Source organism: Palaemon carinicauda, chromosome 30 (genome assembly GCF_036898095.1).
Source record: "Palaemon carinicauda isolate YSFRI2023 chromosome 30, ASM3689809v2, whole genome shotgun sequence".
NCBI classification, from domain to species: Eukaryota; Metazoa; Arthropoda; class Malacostraca; order Decapoda; family Palaemonidae; genus Palaemon; species Palaemon carinicauda.
This window is the reverse complement of record NC_090754.1, coordinates 79,096,259-79,102,258: the sequence shown is the minus strand read 5'-3', so window position 1 is coordinate 79,102,258 and position 6,000 is coordinate 79,096,259. Positions and strand designations below refer to the sequence as shown.

At 31.9% G+C, this 6,000-nt stretch overlaps 1 protein-coding gene across 5 annotated transcripts in view; it reads left to right on the top strand.

Moving 5' to 3' along the window:
* The window catches only part of LOC137623317 (uncharacterized), a 209,531-nt gene that overhangs the window by 123,456 nt on the left and 80,075 nt on the right, over positions 1 to 6,000 (top strand). For 2 of the 5 annotated variants that reach the window (XM_068354116.1, XM_068354118.1), the window contains exon 1: positions 3,688 to 3,878. The exons of the other annotated variants lie outside the window; for them this stretch is intronic. The gene's annotated coding sequence lies outside the window, so the exon portion shown is untranslated. Of the gene's footprint in view, positions 1 to 3,687; positions 3,879 to 6,000 lie in introns of those variants that run through there. 5 annotated transcript variants of the gene reach the window in all.

Below are 6,000 nucleotides of genomic sequence, written 5' to 3'. Positions count from 1 at the left end.
TGGGAATTGATGTAGAGGGAAAATTAGTTGGATTTTTACTTTTTTATTATCAGAGAGGAAAGAAATACAAGTCATTTGGAAGGACTCCACAGTTTTTTTTTTCTTTTATGAAATTCATAGCATTATTTATCGGTTAATTTTTTTAACGAGTATAAACATAAAAAAAATATATAACGCTGTTGAAAATGGAAGTATAGCGGTTGTTTTAATTCTTTGGAAAATAATATAAAATTCCTTAAGGTATATACTGCATATATATATATATATATATATATATATATATATAATATGCTTATATATATATATTATATATATATATATATATATATATATATATATATATATATTTGTGTGTGTGTGTGTGTGTATGTGTATGTGTTTGTGTGTGTAACAATTATTCTTCGCTCAAGGGATTAATTATTACACTAATTGTTCAGTAGTTACTTTACTCTTGGTAAGGGTAGAAAATACTTTAACTATGGTAAGCAGTTCTTCTAGGAGAAGTGCACTCCAAAATCAAACCATTGTTCTCTAGTCTTTGGTAGCTCCATAGCCTATGTACCATGATCTTCCACTATCTTGTGGTAAAGTTCTCTTGTTTGAGGGTACACTCGGGCATGTTGTTCCATCCTATTTCTCTTCCTCTTGTTATTTTGAAGTTTTTATAGTTTATATAAGAAAGATCTAATTTAATATTGTTACTGTTTTCGAAATATCTTATTTTGATTGTTTATTCTTCACTTGTAGTTTATTTATATCCTTGTTTCCTTTCCTCACTGGGCTGCTTTCTTTGTTGGAGCCCTTGGGCTATTAGCATGTTGCTTTTCCAACTAGTGTTATAGCCTAGCTTGAAATAATGATAATAATAAAAACAACAACAACAACAATAATGATAATAATAATAAAAGTATACTTTTGGCATTAATGAAGGGTCTTCACGGCCTCATACAGGCTACAGCACAACCTCTAAACCCAAATCGGTTTTACTAAGTTTTGCTCTTAACTTTTACTTCATCTTACAACTTCGATGTTTACCCCCCAGTTCCGCACGGTCGCTGAATGGGCTCCCAGACCCCAGTGCTATGTCTTATGGCCTCAGAATCATAAATTCCAAGATAAGGATTATATGACTCATCTTTGTTTACTCATACACCAAGTAGGCCGGTATTTTTCTCACACATGCTTCTCTTTCCTCACAGATCTGGCAACACTAAGCCTACACCTTAAACTCGCACTTGAGTGGGTATCTACTAATCTAGATTAACTGTCCAAAGTCTATTTGCCCATTAGATAAGAGTAGAAGAAACACATAACCTCTAAGCTTACAAGTCTATATTATTATTATTATTATTATTATTATTATTATTATTATTATTTGCCAAGCTACAACCCTAGTTGGAAAAGCAGGATACTACAAGCCCAGGGGCTCCAACAGAGAAAATAGCCCAGTGAGGAAAGGAAACGAGGAAAAATAAAATATCTCAAGAAGAGCAACAATATTGAAATAAATATCACTTTATAAACTATAAAAACAAAACGAGTGGAAGAGAAATAAGATAGAACAGTGTGACCAAGTGTACCCTCAAGCAAGAGAATTCTAACCCAAGACAGAGGAAGACCATGGTACAGAGGCTAAGGCACTACCCAAGATTAGAGAACAGTGGTTTGATTTTGGAGTGTCCTTCTCCTAGAAGAGCTGCTTACCACAGCTAAAGAGTCTCTTCTACCCTTACCAAGAGGAAAGTGGCCACTGAACAATTACAGTGCAGTAAGAATAATTGTTTGGTAATCTCAGTGTTGTCAGGTGTATGAGGACAGAGGAGAATATGTAAAGAATAATTGGCCAGACTATTCGGTGTGTGAATATGTAGGCAAAGGGAAAATGAACCGTAACCTGATAGAAGGATGCAATGTAGTACTGTCTGGCCAGTCAAAAGACTCCATAACTCTCTAGTGGTAGTATCTCAACGGGTGGCTGATGCCCTGGCCAGCCCACTACCTATGTCTTTCCGTGGTCTTTGGTTAGAGATCTCTTCTCAACGGATACGCTCAAGAGCACATCTCCATCGATATACTTTCATGTTTTTCTAACGATGTGTATTAATATAATCGGTTAATCAAAGGAATGCATTTCCCTATCTCTTTCCTTATCACTATCTTTGATCTATTGTAATCCTTCTCTCCGTGTATAGCCATATTTCGAATTCCCCTTGAAGATTAATATGTCGTCGGTCTAGCCTCCTTATCCCAAAATTATCTGCTGAAAATTGAAAAGATATTACGTCGTATATGCTCTTTTTATGCAAGTCTGTTCCCGAAAATCTTCTTACCTCGTCAACTCATCGTCTTCTTTTCCTTCCTCTACTTCGTTTGCAATCTCTATGGACACATTTTGTTATTCTTCTTGTCCATCTATTACCTGCCGTTATCATTATATGTCCTGTCCATATGCTTTTTTCTTGCATGTTATTATTATATCCTCTACTTTAGTTTGCTTTCATATTCGTGTATCTCTTTCCCTATCTCTCTTTGTTCTTTCCATCATTATTCTTTCCATAGCTCTGAATTGTAACCAGCTTATGTTCCAACTCCAAGGCTTTAGTAAGGCTCCAAATTTCGGATGCATAAGTGAATACTGGTAGGACTATCCTATTTAAAAAATTTTTTTTAGAGAAAGTAGCATATTACTTTTCATAATTTCACATTGTTTACCAAAAGCTCTCCGTCCCATGCTTATCTTTCTTTTAATTTCCGTTTCGTATTCTGGGGAAACATTTACTGTTTATTCTAAGTACGTTTATTCATTAATAATTTCTAGAGATTCTCTAAGGAAGAGAAACTAGGCCTAGTGGTAAAGGGGACCACTGCGCCTTTCTTGTGTCTGACGCTAGATCTTTCTTATTCACAAACAGGTTGAATGCAATTTCGAATGTATTTTTCTGTCGTCTTCATAAACAAATAAAGTAGAAAATCACTCCCGCTTTCAATAACACTCTGAGCCGTTACCCCAGATTACGCTCAGACACACTATTCTATCTTCTTTCTCTTGCTCTTGTTTTTTTTTTTTATTTATTATGAAAGATCTAATTTAATGTTGTTACTGATCCTAAGATATTTCATTTTGATAGTTTATTATTTCTCTTGTAGTTTATTTATTTCCTTATTTTAGTTCATTGTTTCTCTTGAGGATTGTTTCTTTATTTCCTTTCCTCACTGGGCTATTTTTTCCTGTTGGAGCCCATAGTCTTATAGCATCTTACTTATCCATCAAGGATTATGGCTTAGCTTATAATAATAATAATAATAATAATAATAATAATAATAATAATAATAATAATAATAATTGGACATTTTGCTTGACTGTGACCTTTGACCTTTGACCTTCCAAAATTTAAGAATTTTCAGCTTTTTACATAACAGTTAATCCCTGCAAGTTTCATTGCGATTAAAATTGTGGTCAGGAAGCTGTTCACAAACGAACACACACACAAACAGGGAGTAAAAAAACATAAACTCCCTCCAAGTTCGTTGGCGGGGAAGTAAAACATAACCTCCTTCCAACTTCGTTGGCGGAGGTAACGATAATGCTTTGAGGAAAGATGAGAGAAATTACCCCATGACACTGCCATCTAGTGAGTGCGTTTGTCATCATTACTGTTTACTCATGACGTCTGGACATTTACGAAGAGTCTCTCTTCAAACATCTGGAGGAAAACAAGCAGAAGAGTTACGAGGCTGACTTGAATGACAACATCATCAACACTATTTGTGGCACTCTTGATGGATTGTAGTTGATGATACGTACTTAGTACGTTATTTAGTGTGATATATGATTAGAAGTACCGCTGTGGTAGTTTTCGTCTACTAGTACCGAATAGGTATGTACAAATTGACATGTAGTTTTATTTTATTCAGTATATACAGTGCTGCCGGAAGTTTGGATAAAATCAAACATCTCTTGAAAGCCATTTTTTATAGTTTATTTATATTTTTTGGGTATTCCTAGAAAGTGAATATGTCTTAGGAACGGCGAAGGCTCGCAGCATCAGTAGTTTAGTTATAGTTAGAGGTCCAAGGAGATCTGTCTTTCCTCAAATAGTGAATGTGTTGGAAAAGGGATTTTCTTATTGTGATATTTCCTCCATAATTACTACAACAATTTGGGAAATTATATTAAGAAATTAGTTACTTTAGATTTGGGAGACACAAAAGAATTTTGAGTACTTATAAAATAGAAATTACCATGTAGTTATATGCTTCATATCAAAGATGTCTTTACAGGAAATCACATTAAAAGAAAAAAAAAATTTATCACGTAAAATGAATACATCCTCACTTAACGTTTGTTCAATTTAGAATGCCTGGCCCTATGCAAGTCAAAGGTTGAGGCAAGTCATATACAGTATATCCTACCTAACCTAACCTCGCCCATGATACCTGTTACCTACTGAGGCAGAATTGTGGCATTATATATATATATATATATATATATATATATTTATAAATGTATATATATATATATATATATATATATATGTATGTATATATGTGTATATAAATGTATAATATATATATATATATATATATATATATAAATGTGTACATATATATATATATATATATATATATATATATTTATAAATGTATATATGTATATATGTTAATGTATATAATGTATATTTATATATATATATATATATATATATATATATATTATGTATATATGTGTATATAAATGTATATAATATATATATATATATATATATATATATATATAAATATATATATATATAAATATATATATATATAAATATATATATATATATATATATATAAATGTGTACATATATATGTATATATATATATATATATATATATATGTACACATTTATATATATATATATATATATATATATATATATATATATTATACATTTATATACACATATATACATTTATATATATATATAATATATATATATATATATATATATATGTATGTATATATATATATATATATATATATATACTGTATATATATTAGTGGTTGTTAGGTCTCATCATGAATTCCAAGTGAACTTACTGCACATGTTTGGGTTGAATGTGACATGATAAATTCTGATTCTATTCTCTTTTTCATGAAGGATTTTCCATGTGAAAGTGCTTCTCGCATTGTCTTTTTCTCTCGTTCATACATTCAATTAGAGCATTTTTTTTCTTTTTCTTTTTATTTTTGCAATTATGAACTTACATGACAAAATTTCATAAATCAAATGTTATACTGTACAGTATAGGTCAGCAAATACAGTTGCTGGTCCTTTCAATAAATCTATTAATCCCCCCTAATTGGGTGCGAAGGTCTGTTTGTCTACCTAGGAGTAATGATTTTAAAATGCCCCAGTAATATGCTTCTAGTATGATTTAGTAATATTGAAGTTTGTATTTTATGGCAATAGGTCTCAGAAAGAAAGTATGATTTTTGAAAGGTTAAGATTTTGACTTGTGTGACAATTTAGTTGATGAAATTATCAGTATTGTCAAGAAATACTTGAAGTGTATATGGTGTGGGTTGTTACTGAATAGGGAAAAGATTTTTATTTTTTGTTGCTACTCGATCTGACTTATTCTCGCAGCTGTAGAATTGGGCGAAAGCCTAATCTGGCCTCCCCTGTCTCATTCTAGAGTTGGCTTAAAAGTATTTACTTAATTTACTGTAAGGGCAGCTTTTCTGGTCCTGTACAGCAGGGGAACCCTACTCTCTACAGGACCTTCACAGACAGTCATTTTATCATATGCATCCTAAGACATTCAGAATTTCACACCGCATATTGCTCGTCTATTTTCAAATCCATATTATCGATGTACTTAGAGAACAAGAAGTGTTCTTATCCTCAGTCTTTTGTGTGTCTAGTGGAAGCTTATTGTATAGTAATTTATAATAACTGGCCAGGGACCCTAACTACCATCATGGCCCTCATTTTATGATTAAGGTGGGGAACA